The sequence below is a fragment of the Oreochromis aureus genome, linkage group 2, assembly GCF_013358895.1.
Source record: "Oreochromis aureus strain Israel breed Guangdong linkage group 2, ZZ_aureus, whole genome shotgun sequence".
In the NCBI taxonomy this organism is placed as follows: Eukaryota; Metazoa; Chordata; class Actinopteri; order Cichliformes; family Cichlidae; genus Oreochromis; species Oreochromis aureus.
Genome location: NC_052943.1, coordinates 33,612,520 through 33,632,255, shown reverse-complemented (window position 1 = coordinate 33,632,255; position 19,736 = coordinate 33,612,520). Strand labels below are relative to the sequence as shown.

At 41.4% G+C, this 19,736-nt stretch overlaps 1 long non-coding RNA gene across 1 annotated transcript; it reads right to left on the bottom strand.

Moving 5' to 3' along the window:
* Positions 1-17,831: 17,831 nt before the first annotated feature.
* LOC120443397 lies at positions 17,832-19,078 on the bottom strand. Its single transcript, XR_005615412.1, has 2 exons — positions 18,916-19,078; positions 17,832-18,611 (listed from the first exon to the last, which is right to left on the bottom strand). It is a non-coding gene; the product is annotated as an uncharacterized LOC120443397 (long non-coding RNA).
* Positions 19,079-19,736: the final 658 nt, after the last annotated feature.

The window sequence follows — 19,736 nt, the reverse complement described above, 5'->3', positions numbered from 1 at the left end:
TCTCTGAAGAAAGACAATAAATTACATTATTTTCTTTTATCAAAGCCTGTGTTTACTGAACACCACCTCCAACAGGGCAGTCAGTGATGGATGCAGCCTTCAGGATACAGCAGAGGTGAACAGTGTAAATGTACACCAACCAATTAGTACTTTTTAATAACTCACAGAGCAGCTGACCCTGACTCAGGAGGCATCACTTCAGGACAGCTATCAAATTTAAAAACATTATCCTGCCACATATTTACACTTCTGAACACATAATAACACATGAGAGAAATAAATGGTAAATGGCCTGTATTTATATAGCGCTTCAAAATAGTTTGAGCTCCATTTTTGGACAATTTTTTTTACCCATTTTCCATTTATGTTAACACATTTACGTAAACTATGCATTTTAATGGTGTCGTTTTTGGCATGTATGAAGTACTGTCCTAGAAAAAGCACTTCTTACTGCATCTTCAATCCTCTGTCTTTTGTTGTTAGAGGTTGTTGTTCTGACCTGCTGCTGGTATTTCACATGCTTTTTACTTAGTTGGATGTGCTGATGATCCCTTCTGTTATTTAAAGACTGACTGCTTGTTGTGAACTCAGTTAAGATTATGATTGTGATATTCCTGTAAATAGGTTTGAAATGAAGTGACTGAAATATGTCAACTTTTGTCAAAGCATTCTGCAGCTGCTGCTTCCACTCCATAATCCACACCAAATGGGGAATATAGTAGAAAGAAATGATCAATAACTCTAAATATGTTTTATATTTGAGATTATTGAAAGTAGCTGCCCTTTGCTTTGTTGACAGATCTGCAAACCGTCCGCCTTCTCTCACTGAGCTTCATGATGTCGTCATCTGAAATGGTTTCACCTCACAGGTGAGCCTGTCAGGGTCCATCTGTGGAATTTCTTGCCTTCTTAATGATGTTGGGACCATCAGTGCAGAAGTCAGGTTGGTACACAGCTGACAGCCCTATTTGACAACTGTTAGAATTCATTTTATGGCAAGAACCAATCAGCTAAGTAAAGAGAAATGACAGCCCATCATTACTTTAAGAACTGAAGGTCAGTCAGTCCAGAACATTGCTAAAACTTTGAATGTGTCCCCAAGTGCAGCCACAAAAACCAGCACTATGGAATTGTTTGGGATGAGATGGACCGCAGAGTGAAGGCAAAGGGCCAACAAATGCTCAGCATCTCTGGGAACTCTCTTGAAGGAGTTCCCAGAGGAGTACATGTTGGCCCTTTTGCACGTGAACTTCCTTCCATAAATTTCCAACCCATTCATTTGGAAAAGGACTGTTGGAAAACCATTTCAGGTGACGACCTCATGAAGCTCATGGAGAGAATGCCAAGAGTGAGCAAAGCAGCAATCAAAGCAAAGGGCGGATATTAGGAAGAATCTGAAATATAAAACATGATTTGAGTCATTTCACACTTTTATGTTTACTACATAATTCTATGTGTTCAGTGTGCTCATTCATAGTTTTGATGCATTCAGTGAGAATCTACACTGTAAATAAACTAGAGATGGCACGATACCACTTTTTTATGTCCGATACCGATATCATAAATTTGGATATCTGCTGATACCGATATGAATCCGATATTGTGTTTTTTAATCAATAAAACTGTTTTTTTTAATATCTTGCTGCATTTTGTATAAGTTCATACTCAAGTTTAAATAAACAACAACACTAAAGCTATTCTGTTATACCTGTGTGTAAAAAATACACTGCACCCAAAATATTTCATAGTTCAGCAACACTGATCAATCTAATAAACTTAAACCTGCTCCATCCTCCCTATTCTGGTATTTTAAAGAGTACTTAGCAGAAATATTAAGCAACCTAACTAATAGGGTTGCAAACTCCCAAAAAAAAAAAAAAAAAAATAGGAACCACCCCCACCCTCCACCTCATGATGCTTAATCGATGTAATCAACTTTAATTTGATGCAGGGTGAAAAAAAATGCACAGAAACAAATTATTTTTCAAGAATAATTAAATAGATTCAACATCTTTCTTCTACAGAATTGCAGAATTCACAGACGGTACCTTCCCAAAGGAAAAAGTACTATAGCTTACTAGGGTATATAGACTTAAGAGTTAGAATATATAGTAATGGACTTCTATACATTTTACATCAGATTAAAACTTTGGGTGTAAGATTCAGATAATTATTTATTAAAAGCTACATATTTTAAATGAGAATAAGAAAGAAAAGTATGTCTTTGTGCCCCCTTTTCCCTGTTCATGCCCTATCGGCCCCCCTGGCTACACTTTGCTAGATCCGCCCCTGCACAGTTACCAGCCGTCAGCTACGTAGAAAAGGATCCTGGTGTAGAAAGTAATATTAAATAAATTCTAACAACAGCTTATCAAGCTTAAACGTGCTGCTGTTGTTCAGCCGCTGGTTTCCTCTTTCTGGCGCGAAGTGGGCCAAAAACAAAGAAGAGAGACGGACTCCCGACAGAAAAGCCGATCAGCTGATCATTAAGCAGTTTCACGATTGAAGTAGCAGGAGAGGGAGAGAGAGAGGGAGAGGCAGTCGCTCCATATAGAGATTGAAAATGTGACGTCATTGAGGGGTAAAACCGCAAAGGATTGTGGGAACCCAAGGCAAGAGGTACTAGCGCACGCAGGCTTTCAATTGAAATAAGTTACACAGCGATAAAAAGAAACAAAAAATGCCAAGAACCTGTTGTATTATTAACTGCACAAGCCGGGAGAACGACAGCCGCGTGAAGTCGACGGGAAATGCGTTTGGTTTTATCGGATTCCGGCGTGGAAGAAATTCTCCAAGCCATGTCTCCGAAGTCACGAAGAGGCGACGGATGGCCTGGATTGCCGCTATCAGAAGACCTAATATAACGTTCGAAAACACTCCACCTCACATGTTAGTCTGCTCCAAGCATTTCCACAACGGTAAGTGTTTTGTGGTATTTAATACGTCTTATATGGCGCTGAACAGAAATCATCACGCTATGCTCCTTTGTTTATTGTGGCTCTGTGTAATGTTTGCTGTATTTTGTAGGCAAACCAGCCTACGAAATGCTGGAATGCGATCCAGACTGGGCACCCTCTCTCAAACTGGGCCACACAGAAGTTAAAGCTTCTACCACTGCTAGATTTGATCGGTTAAAACAGAGATCGAAATCAAAACAGCCACGAAAAAGGCCCGCGTTCCTCTGGGGCAGAGACAGCTCATGCAGGTGAAATCCATCCAGGTAAAATTGTCAATGTACATAAATAAATACCACTTTTTCCACATTAAGCACTGTCTTATTTTTGCACTTTCAATGATCTTGTCTTTTGTCTGTGTGCATGTATGTCTTTCAGCACCAGTCACTACGGAAACTACAGCTGAGAGCCAACCACAGCAGATAAATCCAAAGCACCAGGATGAAGATCTGCAGGAGTGTAAAATGTGTTCTCAAAGGTTACAAGAAATAGCACACCTTCAAGAAGAAAACCTAGTGTTAAAAAAAGAACTGTCCAAAAAGAAATTAGACATGGAATTCTTGAAAGACGAGAACTCTAAAGTTAAATTCTACACAGGGCTGCCTTCTTTTGCTTTACTAATGGGGTGCTACAACAAATCAGCCCGAGCTTGCCAGACACTGACAGGAAAATTTCCCAGTTTCAGATGCTCTTGCTAACTCTCATGCGTTTAAGACTCAACCTTCCGATTGCACATATTGCACACCTCTTTGATATTAGCGGACAACCACTTCCACTGTGTTTAACATTACTGTAAATGTGTTGTACGCTCACCTGAGTCCATTGGTGCACTGGCCTGGAAGACATTGCATACAGGCCAGTATGCCACACCAGTATGTAGAGATGTTTGGTGACCGGGTGACAGTTATTATTGACTGTTTTGAACTGTTCATAGAGAGGGCACAAAATTTACGTGCCATGGCGGAGACATATTCAACACAAAAGTAGACACACAATGAAATATCTCATTGGGATCACACCACAGGGGACCATCTCTTTCATTTCTAAAGGATGGGGAGGGCGTACAAGTGATAAGCGAATAGCGGAAACTTCTGGCTTTTTACAGAAGCTTTCACCCGGGGACATAGTGCTCGCAGACCGGGGTTTTGATATCAGGAAAGTGTTGCCTTAATGGGTGCCACTTTAAAAATTCCAGCATTTACAGGGGTGCGCAGTCAGCTACAAGCAAAAGATGTGGAGGACACACGAAAACTGGCACATGTCAGGATCCATGTTGAGCGTGTTATAGGCTGTCTACGGTCCAAGTACACTATCCTAAGCGACACCATCCGTCTAGGTTTTGTGGTGCCATGCGAAGGTGAGAACATGACTTTGCTGGATAAGATAGTTGCTGTATCATGTGCGCTCACAAACATGTGCCCAAGTGTTGTTGTAAAGCAAGCAAGTGATGAATAACTGTTTTCCAATTTGGTCTTGTTTTGTTGTGCAGCTATGTTTTTAACAAAATGAAATAATAATGCACAACGGTATATTATTTTGCCTTTGTCCTGTAAGCTTCGATAGTAACATGTAAAACTTGTCAGTTATAAATAAAGACAGTCCTGATGAATGACTTGTGCAACACTTACTTTATTTGTATTGGTTCTGACACTGTATATTAGTACAGTCTGAAAAGAAAGATTGCGTATGGACATAAAGAGATAATAATTTACAGCACAGCTGTAGAGTGCAGTGGTGTGAGACACATTTATTGCAATTTTAACACGTTATAATAATTCACTGTGCGTAACAGAACAACAGATAACAAACCATAAAGTGCAGAGTACAGGAAGATGTGTCCACCTTAATGTGACACTAAACATGAAATCACAAGAAAGTCCTTCAATATAAGAGTTGTCTCAGAATGTGTGTAACTGAAATACTTTGATTAGTTTTCTATGCAAGCTTTTGTCTTTTTTTTTTTTTTTGTCACGGTGACATCCATGTAATGTGGCCCTTGTGAAACACTGGTTTCTGGATCACTGTAGTGATTGGCCAAGAGCTCAGGCATCACAACTTTGTAGAAAAAATCCTGAGCGACAGGCAACATTTTAGTCCACAAGTCTATATCTGGCATCACACGTGTAACAACACAAGCTTTTGTTGTCCACACAACAATGTCACAAAAGTGTGACTTTGTAACATAGATCTGTGTTTGTACCTGCTTGTAGTAAATGTGTGTCTTTTTCAACTCAACCCTTCCATCTTTTAACCCCAAACAAAACCTGTCATCTTCACAGGCCTGCAGGAGGTTGTTGTTGCGGTGTTTATATGGGCATAATTTCCACACATCCTTCACCACAACATTCACATTTTACGAGCGCATCAGGGTGGCACCTAATTCTGGGAATGCGGGGTTGATTATGAAACCACACTTATCAACTTTAAGTTCTCTATGCTGCACCTTTCCTGTGAGGTGTACCACTCGCGTGCTGTGTTTTCATTGTCTCTTCCCACTTGAATTGTTGCGGTTCTTGGTTGGAGAGCTGATGTGACAGTTTTTGTGGGTAGCACACTTTCTTTACAGTTGACAACGCAGGACTGGCAGTGGAGGTGGACACAACCGCATGTATGTTTGACGCAGTGATTCTTCCTGCTCGTGCTGTGTGCCAAAGGTCACATTTGTGCTGCTCCCTGGTTTTCTCCTCCAGTGCCTCTGCCTCAGCCTTTGAGACAACGACACAGTGCTTCAGACGTTCACAGTGCTGCAGAAGGACAGATAGCTGACAGCCCTTCAACTGTGGGTCAAAGATGCGTAGCAGTGATTTGGGGAGGACACGAGGCTGGACAGGGTCAGCATATAGGTGGCAGAAGTCCTCCATAACAGCGCATAGGCCTGACCGGTTTTCATGCATGAGATCTGTGAGAGACTTTAAATCGGCCAGTGTGCGCACTTGTAGTGAGCTGCCACCAGTGCGAGTCCGGATTTTGGGTTTGGGAGAACAGTCACTTTGTCCAGCACTACATGATTGGTCGAGTGCCCTTTTTCTTGCTGCACTGGTGGTGTAGTCAATTGTGTGGCCTGGTACTCCTTGCACTCTCTTGATGTTGGAGGGCATAATCCAGTAAGCTTTGACATCTGTCGGCGTGATATTACCTCGTAGACGCACAGTAGTGTCAACTTTGTAAAGGAGAGCCGCTACATGCACACACTTCTCTGCCACACCAGCCATGCATGTGCAATGTGCACTTTCAGCGTCCCCATTAGATTGCAGAATAACCCAGGGCTGAAGAGGCTTTTGGCTGAGGCGCATGGAGTGATTTACCTGAAACAGTCAATGCAGAAAAACATGTTTGTGAGGACAGAATGTACAGTAAATGTGTAGCTTTGCATAAATGGTAAATTGTCCTGGCAGAATATTGCGTATCGCTTCTGTTATTACCATGGTACATAGACAACAACATATACTTTTATTCACAGGATATATGACAGATTTTTGTCTCAGTGATTGCCCAATACGATTACAGCATACAATATTATTATCACTGCTACATTTCTGTAATGCATACCATATATTCTTTGCACTACTAATTAATTACCGTGAGCTAAAAGGTCCTATTTATAAACGGTTCACGAATGTGTATTTATGAAGCGATTTGTGAGACAGGTAAACTTACCGTTGTGCGTCGATGGTCTTGTGCTCAACACGGTGCATTTCAGGTCCTGTACCCATCCGTCCGTGAACTGCACCTGGGCCTGTTGCAGTGACCTGAAGTTACTAAAAACTTCATGAGTGTATGCACTCACTCCAAGAACCATGTAATTATAAATCTGAGCGTGGTTAAAGTTGGGCAGCACGCTGATGTCTTTTGTCCAGTCTGTGTGCTCGTGAGGGTCTAACCCTTTCACTCCTTTGATTTTTCCAAGTACCTTTTCTTTGCCTTTTCCTCGAGTCTGTCTTTGTACGGACCGGCATTGTTCTCCTTCGTTTTGTACATTATTTTTGGTGAGAAAAAAAGCAAGACGGTATTGGAACGTGAGAAAAACGTTTTGCGGTGCTGCAAATGCTTGCATTTGATGCGGTAATTTAAATGTCCTGCCTTCACCTCCCGGCATGCAATGCGCGAAAGTCACGTGGTCTGTCAATCTCTATATCGGTTGTTAAGCTTAACATGGGAACACTTTACAAACATTCAGAGATGAACTTACACACTTGCTTTACTTCTCTCTGGGATAACTTCCTCAGAGATGAAATGCTGGTTTGGTAGCGAGGCTACAAATACACACAGCCGCTCTATCACATGACGCATACTGCTGCAACGTGCTACGGTTATGAGCCGAGTTACGCCGTGTTGCAAGTTTTGTGAGATGCTTTTTTTGATATTTAATGGATCGGAGTGCATTTTTTATTTTTCGCCGATATCCGATCCAGTAATTTAGGTCAGTATCGGACCGATACCGATACGTAATATCGGATCGGTCCATCTCTAAAATAAACATGACATTTTAGATAAAATATATAACATGAATCATTCAGTGGTGAAAAAATGTTAGTATATTAGACCACAATGCCCATTTGGGAACTCTCTGTAATGCTCCTCTACGCTACTCCTTTGCCCTTTACTTTTCTAACACTCACAACTGATATCTGCTTCTTTTTGCCAGGGTGTGGTGAAGAATGACCCAGGATTGTAGACACAGAGGCAGCAGGAGGTTAAACTAAAGGTGAGCCTTTTAATGATGCTGAACTGGCCAAACACCAGCCATCCCCACCCAAGGAACATGTATGGGTGCAGGGCCAGGCTGGGTCCTGGGTGCCCACCCTAGGAACAGAGACTAGTCGGACACCAACAGACCCCAGCTGATGAAAATATACCTGTGGAGGAGTGGGAAGCAGGAGCTAATTAGCCAGACAACAAGTCCTCAAAACCTTTCAGAGTCTAGTTCTGCCGGTGTTCTATCCCTGTTTAAAAAAATGAGTTCTTTCTCCCAAACATATATATAATTCAGTATTATTCATAGTGAAAGTGCTGCTGAGCCTGCACTTGGTCAACATTACCTTTTTATTAAGATAAGATAAGATAACCTTTATTAGTCCCACACGTGGGAAATTTGTTAGACCGGACATGTTCAGTGCTGCCTCTGCCTCTTCATCATCATCAGAGCTCTCCTTGCTAATGGGCTAAAGGAGTTAACAACTTTTTCAGTCCATCTGCTGACCAAGGTGGTTAGTAAGAGGAAGCCTTTCTGTTACAGTCATACATTTGAAGCTTGTTTACTTGCTAATGCTAGCTGTGTGTCCGCAAAAAGTGCAGATTGGAACTGATCTCAGAGCAGTGAAAGCAGAGCCAGCATCACCTTGCCTTGCATGCTGTTTCTTATGAAAGCTTCCAGCAACAATAGCCATCTGCAGCCACAAGATGGCAAGTATGAAAAGGATGGATGCAAACAGACGAGGAGCTTTATGATGCTGAAATGAAAGGCGAGAGATCATTTTGACTGGGGTACATTTTAGTTTATGTCTATTATGTCTATCTATTTAGATTTGATAAGGCAGTCAGTGCTCACCTTGCTTGTCTTAACAGAGCGCCACTGGTGCTGTATCTTGTTCCTAGGACTGGTCAGAGTCCTCTGATGTTGTACCTGAAATCTGCAGGACCCACTCTTCCAGTTTGGGGGTTACAGCTAGTATTACCATTGGGACTGCTATTTCCCCTGGTACTTCTCCATTTTCTCATGAACATTTTTCCTGATGTTGCTGCCATAATGCTTGAATGGGTTGGAAGATTCTGGCATCGAGTTAAAAGGGGTTTCAGGTTACATCGTAAGCTACAACATAGAGGTCTAAATCAAGCATTCCAGTGTCTATGGATGGGAACATAAAATACCTTTCCAAAGAAACACACAACATATATACATATATATATGTATGCCCTCAGAGTATATATACCCAAAGTATATATAACCTCTGACACCACTGACATCAAGACCAGGAAGCTCCTGACCATTCATGGAGGGTTTCACCCCAAGTCCAGCACCCTGAGGCTGTACGCTAAGCGGAAGGAAGGAAGGACTAGTGAGTGTCAGCACCACGGTCCAGGATGAGACAACAAACGCCCATGAATACATCAGGAAGATGGCCCCAATCGACCGCGTGCTCAGTGAATACCTCAGGCACCAGAAACCCAAGAATGAGGAGGAACCATCATGGAAGGACAGGCCCCTGCACAGTATGTACCAGCAGGAGGTAGAGGAAGTCGCTGACATCCAGAAGTCCTACCAGTGGTTGGACAAAGCTGGACTGAAAGACAGCACAGAGGCACTAATCATGGCAGCACAGGAACAAGCTCTGAGGACGAGATCCATCGAGGCTGGGGTCTATCACACCAGGCAAGCCCCCAGGTGCAGGCTGTGTAAAGATGCCCCAGAGACAATCCAGCAGCACATACAGTGGCTTGCAAAAGTATTGTAGGCTTAGGCTACAAAAAGATTTCCCAAGCCTTGAACATCCCACGGAGCACTGTTCAAGCCATCATTCAGAAATGGAAGGAGTATGGCACAACTGTAAACCTACCAAGACAAGGCCGTCCACCTAAACTCACAGGCCAAACAAGGAGAGCGCTGATCAGAAATGCAGCCAAGAGGCCCATGGTGACTCTGGACGAGCTGCAGAGATCTACAGCTCAGGTGGGGGAATCTGTCCATAGGACAACTATTAGTCGTGCACTGCACAAAGTTGGCCTTTATGGAAGAGTGGCAAGAAGAAAGCCATTGTTAACAGAAAACCATAAGAAGTCCCGTTTGCAGTTTGCCACAAGCCATGTGGGGGACACAGCAAACATGTGGAAGAAGGTGCTCTGGTCAGATGAGACCAAAATGAAACTTTTTGGCCAAAATGCAAAACGCTATGTGTGGCGGAAAACTAACACTGCACATCACTCTGAACACACCATCCCCACTGTCACATATGGTGGTGGCAGCATCATGCTCTGGGGGTGCTTCTCTTCAGCAGGGACAGGGAAGCTGGTCAGAGTTGATGGGAAGATGGATGGAGCCAAATACAGGGCAATCTTGGAAGAAAACCTCTTGGAGTCTGCAAAAGACTTGAGACTGGGGCGGAGGTTCACCTTCCAGCAGGACAACGACCCTAAACATAAAGCCAGGGCAACAATGGAATGGTTTAAAACAAAACATATCCATGTGTTAGAATGGCCCAGTCAAAGTCCAGATCTAAATCCAATCCAGAATCTGTGGCAAGATCTGAAAACTGCTGTTCACAAACGCTGTCCATCTAATCTGACTGAGCTGGAGCTGTTTTGCAAAGAAGAATGGGCAAGGATTTCAGTCTGTAGATGTGCAAAGCTGGTAGAGACATACCCTAAAAGACTGGCAGCTGTAATTGCAGCAAAAGGTGGTTCTACAAAGTATTGACTCAGGGGGCTGAATAATTATGCACACCCCACTTTTCAGTTATTTATTTGTAAAAAATGTTTGGAATCATGTATGATTTTCGTTCCACTTCTCACGTGTACACCACTTTGTATTGGTCTTTCACCTGGAATAAAATTGATTCATGTTTGTGGCTGTAATGTGACAAAATGTGGAAAAGTTCAAGGGGACCGAATACTTTTGCAAGCCACTGTAACAGCAGGGTGCAAGATGCTAGCAGGCAAGGCATACATGGAACGCCATAACCAAGTGGCTGGCATAGTGTACAGAAACGTCTGTGCTGAGTATGGCCTGGAAGCTCCGAGGTCAAGATGGGAGACGCCCCCAAGGGTGGTGGATGTAGTATCAGGTAAATGTTAAGAGGTAAGAATGTTTGTGCTGGGTTGTTGTGACAAGGGGATGAAAAAATAATAAAGGACGCTCATTGGAGTAATGGTGAGTCTCGTGTGTCTGTGAGTTATGGCTCCAGTTAGATGACACCCTGTGGTATGACTTGACTTAAGTGGCCAAAGAAGTGCAGGAGACTGATGCTGTCCAGTGTAGCAAGTGATTTATTCATCATTTTGTAGTGATGGGTCCAGCAACACTGACGCACCGGCGCATGTATCAAGTTCACAGAGCGAAACCTGTATCAGTGCGTGTGTCGCTTTAAGAAAAAGTCACGTGAGCGATATCGCTCATTGCCAACGCGCCAAACTGTGTTTAAAAGGTACTGCATCCGCATCTGTCAACGTAATGAGTCGCCACCAAAAAAAACAAAATTACTCTCGCAAAGAAAAAACCCCCCACATATCTGTCTTCAACAAAATGGAGCCCGAAAGAAAAAGAAAAGTTTCTGCTGTGTGGGATCATTTCGGTCTTTTAACTGCAAATAAGGTAACTGTTTTTCTGTCTTTGTGTCAGTGTAATCTATCAGAATAGGAAAAACAGCAATGTGACTTGCAGTGTAAATTATTTATTTCATTTTATGCAGGTTAAATGTCGCATCTGTTCTGCGGAGCTTTCGTACACAAACAAAAGCACCTCCTCGATGTTCAGGCATTACAGAGCCAAACATGAAAATGAGGAGACAAACACACTGAGAATGAACACAGGTAGGCCTATATAGACACTGAGTAGCTTTATCATTTTTTTTATTAATATGTGTTTTATTATTTTGAAATCAAGCATCTAGGAAGATTGCTCTGGACCAGGCAGTCCTGAATTTTATTATAAAAGACTGCCAACCCCTTAGTATTGTGGAGAGTGAGGGGTTCAGGGAGCTGGTTCAGGTCCTTGATCCATCATATGTTTTGCCAACCAGAAAGGTTTGTATAGACAATGTTTCATCAGGTGCATACTGATTTAATTTTGTTTCATCTTCAGACCATCAAGGAATTGATATCCAAAAAACATGCGGAGGAACTCAAACGAGTGAAAATGGAAGTACAGCAAGCTGTGGCAGTGAGTATAACAGCTGACATGTAGACCTCTTTGAACATGGAGGCTTACTTGGCTCTTACCTGTCACTACATTAATGAGAATATGCAGTTGTGCACATCTGTGTTGGGTGTGAAACACTTTCCACAAAGTCACACTGCAGACAATTTGGCCCAATTCAAAAAGGGCATGATGGATGACTGGGCTATCACAAATAAGGTAAGGTGTCTTGTGACCGACGCAGCACCAAACATGATTGCAGCAACAAGAACTCTCCAAATTCGACATTCTGTTTGCATTGCACACAAACTCAATTTATTAGTCAAGAAATCATGTGATCAAATCCCTGAACTTTCATCTATAAGAGACAAATCCAGCACTACAGCCAAAGAAAAGCTTGCTCAAGTGCAGCAGCAGATGGGACGGCCCATCTTGAAACTTGTCAACGAGGTACCAACACGTTGGAACAGCACATATGTGCTGTATGCTGTCACAGCTTCATGATGAGAAAGAAGCAGTCTGGGTATCTGTTGCTTCTCTTCCAACAGATTTAACTCCACTTACGGCTGATGAGTGTGACATCGTAAGGGAAGCACTTCTTGTGCTGGCCCCTTTCCATCAGGCCACAGTGGAGTTGTCTGAGGAGAGGACAGTTTCAGGATCAAAGGTGATGATGATGATGAAAATGCTATATTGTGCACTTGAGCAGAACTCTTTACATCTACACAGACAAGCAGCCACCCATCTCCATGACCAACTGAGGCGTCGTGTCACAGACACTGCTTCTAATCTGGAGTCATTAAGTGTGTTGACCCTATCAACACTTTTAGACCCCAGATTTAAAACACTCGGATTTCGTAGTTCCTCCAAGTGTAGTGAGGCAGTCAATCGCCTGAAAACGGAGTGTGCTGCAGTAATTGCCCGCACAACATCTGAGCCACAGCCTGGACCTTCATCAGAGCAGTCACCTGTTCCAGGCAAGTTCAGTATTATCAGCTTATTCGTACATTTATTTTGATGCTAATGTGTTCTAATTTGGAGTAGATGACAAAAACTAAGACGGCCATGCATTTTTTATTATTTAAGAAAACCTGTGGCAGCAGCTCGATGAAGAAGTTTTCGGCAGACAAACGAACAATGCAACAGCAGACTCCATCATTGAGGTCCAGCGCTACTTGGCAGAGAGAAACATTCCAAGATCAGAGGATCCTTTAACGTACTGGGGGAATACGAAGACATCTTATCCGAACCTTTTCCACCTGGTATTACAGTTTTTGTGTACCCCAGCTTCATCTGTGCCCTGTGAGTGTGTGTTTTCCAAAGCCGGGGAAATAGTGTAAAAAAAAACGCAATAGACTGAATGCAAAAACATTGGATAAACTTATTTTTCTGAATAAAAATTTATAATAATCATTCTAATTTTCACTTAATGTCATTCACAATATATTTTAAAGATGTCTACAATATTTGAAATGTAAAATATATAAAATGATTCCATGGAAAGTACAATACCTTACAGTGTATACAAGTACACTGAAAAAAAGGGATTGGCCAACTCTTGGATTTACGTAAACATCTTGCGTGTATTTAACATAAGTGCCTCATGCTTTAAAGTTAAGTGTAACTATATAGTGTAGAAACTACATGATATGCAGAGAGACTAGATTAAATTGTTCATTTCATGTTCGAGTGAAGTAAGTCAATAACTTTCAGTCTCGTGCGCTTTGGATCGTGGTTTCAGGAAGGCTTCGATCTCAGTCAAATCGAGCAGCCGCTTCTACTTTTTTTTGGTATACCGAAAAAAGTAAATTGGGTGGTTGTTACATTAAAAAAGTCTAACTTGTAATTTAAACACAATAATTTCATGTTTCTGTGAACATAATTAAATCATGAAGGATCTGTATGAAATTCAACAACTTAATTTGTTCTTGTTGAGATGACATGATACAATCTAGTAAGAGTGGTTAGTTGCTGAACTCATGAAATTCACAAGATCGCACAAGATGTCAAACTGCAGGAAAATCACTGGAGTTATAAGAGGCAGACAACTACACACACAGCACGTGTATGCTGTCGCTATTTATTGTGGATTAACCTGTCAAGGACAAAAACGTACAAAAAAATTCTGCATCAAGCCTTGAAATCATAGCTTTCCTACTTCTGTTAAATCTGGATTGGTGGCATGGTGGTTTGTGCTGTTGCTTCACAGTAAGAAGATCCTGGGTTCAAATCCACAGTCTGGCTAGTTTGCACTGGTTTCTCTCTGGGTATTCTGGTTTCTTCCCACAGTTAAAAGCCATGCAGTTGTTAGAGTTAGGTTAACTGGTGATTCTAAATTAACTGTCAATGTAAGTGCAAATGGTTGTTTGTGATAGACTTATGAGTTGTCCAGGGTGTACCCTGCCTTGTAACCTATTACTTCAGGGTTATTTCCCAGCCCCCCTGCAACCAGGATAAGGATGACTAGGTCATTGAATCAGTGTCTGTTGTGAGTCTCAAGTAAGTTGCCTGCAACGATATTTAAGGTCCAGCAGGTGTCAGTATGGAGCGAAACAGCAACACTGTGTCGACACAGTATCGATACAGTTTGGGGAATGTGCTGAAACGCCTCACGAGGCCTCATCTACCCATCACTACCATTTTGTGACCCAAACAATATTTACAAAAAATAAATAGGAAACTCAATTCCATAATTAACTCAGTTCAAATAAACATAACTGAACTTAAATCAACAGAAATTAAGGTCAAAATGCACACAGCTACACTGAAAAAAAGGCCATGTTGGATTTACTTGATTCAATAGTGGACATCGGTTGCACACAAATGTTTTGCTTTGGCAGAAACTTAAACAATTGAGTTCAATCAACACAACTTGTTCATATTCAATACACCTGTGCATTTTGTGTTCATAAAACACAATTGAAACATGTTTAGATGAAGTAAGTTGAGCTCTTGGAATATTTTAATCCTTCACAATTTTGTCATTTTATTTCAACACTATTCAATAACTTTTACCCCAATACTACTTGGTCACTTAAATACTACATGTTGTCTTCATATTACGTAATGTTCAACAAAGTCTAGATCCTGGTTACCATAAAAATTGAATGGATGTACAACAACTACCATCCTCCTATCTTTATCCTGGTTGCAGGGGGGCTGGGAAATAACCCTGAAGTGATAGGTTACAAGGCAGGGTACACCCTGGACAACTCATAAGTCTATCACAAACAACCATTTGCACTTACATTGACAGGTAATTTAGAATCACCAGTTAACCTGACTCTAACAACTGCATGACTTTTAACTGTGGGAAGAAACCAGAATACCCAGAGAGAAACCAGTGCAAACTAGCCAGACTGTGGATTTGAACCCAGGATCTTCTTACTGTGAAGCAACAGCACAAACCACCATGCCACCAATCCAGACTTAACAAAAGTAGGAAAGCTATGATTTCAAGGCTTGATGCAGAATTTTTTAATACGTTTTTGTCCTTGACAGGTTAAACCACAATAAATAGCGACAGCATACACGTGGTGTGTGTGTGTAATTGTCTGCCTCTTATAACTCCAGTGATTTTCCTGCAGTTTGACATCTCGCATGCGATCTTGTGAATTTCATGAGTTCAGCAACTAACCACTCTTACTAGATTGTATCATGTCATCTCAACAAGAACAAATTAAGTTGTTGAATTTCATACAGATCCTTCATGATTTAATTACGTTTATAGAAACATGATATTATTGTGTTTAAATTACAAGTTAGACTTTTTTAATGTAACAACCACCCAATTTGCTCGATTTGACTTAGATGGATGCCTTCCTGAAACCACGATCCAAAGCGTACGAGACTGAAAGTTATTGACTTACTTCACTCGAACATGATATGAACAATTTAATCTAGTCTCTCTGCATATCATGTAGTTTTTACACTATATACCTGGCATTGGAGCGGATGATGCCGTAATTCACCTCCTACATCGTTCCCTCGCTCACCTGGAGACCGCTGGGAGCACTGTGAGAATCATGTTCTTTGATTTCTCCAGTGCCTTCAACACTATTCTTCCCTCGGTTCTGAAGGACAAGCTGGAGAACTCAGGAGTGGACCATCACCTCACTACCTGGATTTTGGACTACCTCACCGACCGACCACAGTATGTGAGGACTCAGGGCTGTGTCGGACAGGGTCGTCTGCAGTACGGGGCCCCACAGGAAGCGGTTCTGGCTCCGTTCCTCTTCACCATCTACACTGCAGACTTCTCCCACAACTCCACCCAGTGCTTCCTGCAGAAGTTCTCTGATGACTCTGCAATAGTCGGCCTCATCACTGATGGGGACGACAAGGAGTACAGAGGACTGACTCAAGACTTTGTGGACTGGTGCCAGCTGAACTACCTCCAGATCAATGCCAGTAAAACCAAGGAGCTGGTGGTAGACTTCCGCAGGCACAAACAGCCTCCACTGCAACCACTGAACATCCAAGGTATGGACATCGAGGCTGTGGACAGCTACAGGTACCTTGGTGTTCATCTGAACAGCAAACTGGACTGGACTCATAACTCAGACGCCCTCTACAGGAAAGGGCAGAGCAGGCTGTACCTGCTGCGGAGACTCAGGTCGTTTGGAGTGGAGGGCCCACTCCTGAAGACCTTCTATGACTCTGTGGTGGCCTCAGCCATCTTTTATGGTGTGGTCTGCTGGGGCGGCAGCATCTCTGCTGGGGACAGGAAGAGACTGAACAGGCTGATCCGCAGGGACAGCTCTGTTCTAGGATGCCCTCTGGACCCAGTGGAGGTGGTGAGTGACAGGAGAATGGTGGCTAAGCTGTCATCCCTGATGGACAACATCTCCCACCCCATGCATGAGACTGTGACAGCACTGAGCAGCTCCTTCAGTGGGAGACTGCGGCACCCACGGTGTGGGACGGAGAGATTTCGCAGGTCTTTCCTCCCCACTGCTGTCAGACTCCACAACAAAGACTTTAACTGATCAAACACACACATCCACACATGTGCAATAACACTAATGTGCAATAATCTTTTTCTGGCATCGTTGTATTTTTACTCAGTTGTATATAGCATTTGTATTCTATTTTTATCTTATTGTATATTTTATTCTATTTTATTCTACTGTATATAGTATTTTATTTTATTCTATTCTGTACAGTTGTGTACTGTATTTATTCTTATTTTATTTTATTCTGATTTTTGCTTCATAACTTTTGCACTGTCCACTTCCTGCTGTGACAAAACAAATTTCCCACGTGTGGGACTAATAAAGGTTATCTTATCTTATCTTATCTTATCTTATATAGTTACACTTAACTTTAAAGCATGAGGCACTTATGTTAAATACACGCAAGATGTTTACGTAAATCCAAGAGTTGGCCAATCCCTTTTTTTCCAGTGTACACTGACCTGATCCTTCCTCCCCAAACACCTGAGTTCTTCTGCTTAAATAGTCCACTTAACCAAACAATTTCTCTTCTGGACTATTCCATTCAGTAGGCAAGATGAACATTATCATACTCAAACCCCTACTGCTACTCTTTACTAGCAACATAAACTCTGTGGTGTAATCAGTACATATTACAACAATAAATCTATTTCTCCATAAACACTCTGAAATCAACTTTATTAAATTACAAGAATTCTTCCCCTCCTGCACTTGGTCTCTTCCTGTGACCTCAGATTAACCCAGAAGCTATAAAGTAGGAAGGTATACTACATTTCCTCCTTTTGTTTCTGGAAGACAGGTAATAACATGTTAACTTAACAAACTTGTAGGAATTGATTTAAACCAAGATGTTATGTTACACAATCTGTGAAAGTGCAAAACATAAACAAACCCGGGATAGTAGATGTTTGCCTATTGCAGACTACATGTGAAATATGGTTAAATCAAAAGAAGAATGTTAACTAAGAATATGTGTAACACTTCTGGAGTCGTTACAGTATGCTAGGACCAGTTAGGTTCGGCTACTAGAGTAGTAATGAGTGTAGTGTGTGATAAAGACCACAGACCAGAAAATACGTTTAAATTGCCGGCTTATTATTTTGGAAAAGACAGAGATAATAGACAGTTATAGACACATTACATAAAACATTCAAATTCACATTTAAGGAAAACAAGATATTTTCTTTCCCTTTTAGTTCAGTAATTTCTGTTAATTTATCCTATTTATTTCAAAGCCTTTTATTTGGCTTTAAAAGGATGTTATTTTCAACCTAGGTTATTGTTTTATTCATTTCAAGTTCTAAGTTCAAGTTTATCCTTTGACCTATTTGAATTAACACTGTGTTATTTAAATCAAGCTTAGTTCTTTTAAGCCCAAGATTTAATTTAATCTTGGTCTAAGTTCACCTGTACATTTCAACCAGTTCTTATTTTGTTTTAACCCAACAAAATTATTTACATTTCCATTAACACCATTACAGCATTAAAATTGGTTGTCCAAAATAAATTACAAAACATGTAAAAACTGAAAACAATTCAGCAAAAGGCTGAACAAATCCCTTAAACAAACAAATAAACAAAAGAAAATTGTCTCTGTGTCCTTTAACTATAAATCCTGGAATTGCTCTGAACGATTATCCAGTGCTTTGAAAGTCCACTGTTCTTTTGCAGAGGTGTATGGATTAATCCTACCAGTTTTTTAGTGAAAGAGTTCAACGTCCAGCAGGGGGCGGTTTTCCTTTTTCCTGCTCGGTACAGTTCAATGGGTCCCTGGGTGGCTCGCCATCTTGTTTCTCGCTCAGCGGATCAAACTCCGATTCTAGCTCGGCATTTCCCGATCCAAACCTTAATGGCCTACCATAACAACAAAGCAATATACATAAACATTTGAAAATAACACACGGGTAGCCCTTAAATAACAGTAAAAGTCCGTTTTTTCCAGCTTATTCAGTCTTAAATGAGGTGACGCCAATATGGCGCGCTGAAATACCGTCAAAGGCCTTTGAACTGCAGCCTGTGTGTTGGTCAAGCACCAATCCACCGTTTTTAACATAAAACAGCATAAATCTGCTACCTTGACTTTCCATTTGCATGAAATGAGCAATATAATACAACAAAACATTTCTTGCATGAAATAAAATACAATTTCTGAACTCACCAAGTCCCGTTCGGTTACGTTCACAACGTCACCAAGGCAAAGACAGGTCGGAAAAACAAAAATATATTCTCCAGAGTACAACAATGGCTTTATGTAGACTTCTGACTTGTTTTTTAATATTTTTCACTCGTTTAGGCAGCAGCTCTGCAACGACTATCTGCATTTCTCCTCTCCAGCATCAAAAGAAGGAACAACCCGCTTGGGTGTGGCTATCACAGGAGTCACGCTGCAGCGTACCCTTTCACAATAAGAGTCTGAACACATATTTTAGCCATTTTACCTTAATTAACATAAAAACACCATAAATTAGCAAGTTTTTTAACCTTTTAACATGTTTTTAAACACAAATGAAATCTTATACCATGAATTATATCATTGCTGATGTTTTTAATGAATTTCCTTAACCATTATGTTCTATTTATCACCTGTAATATGTTTCTTATGACTGTTTTTACTAACAGGCTTTTGTTTATTGACAACTATGTTAACCAGGGTTACACCCTCCCCTCTTAAATGTATGCAAGTCCCTTTGCATAATGCATAGATCAGACTACCTGGATATCATGGATTTCAATAGAGCCTGTCACAGCTTCACTTAAGCTTTGGAACAAAGATTGAACTATGCCAACAAGAGGGTTGCCTAATTGAGGGTAAGTTAAGTGCTTGGGCTTTGTTCTCTCTCGGGATGATCTTCTGAGCGATTGCTCTGCTTCAGGGTCATTTCTTTCAGTTTCATTGTTTACAGGTTCAGTTCCATTCACCTGAGTTTGAGTTGCTTCCTCATCATTAGTTTTCGTTGAGTCCGATACATTGTCCATTTC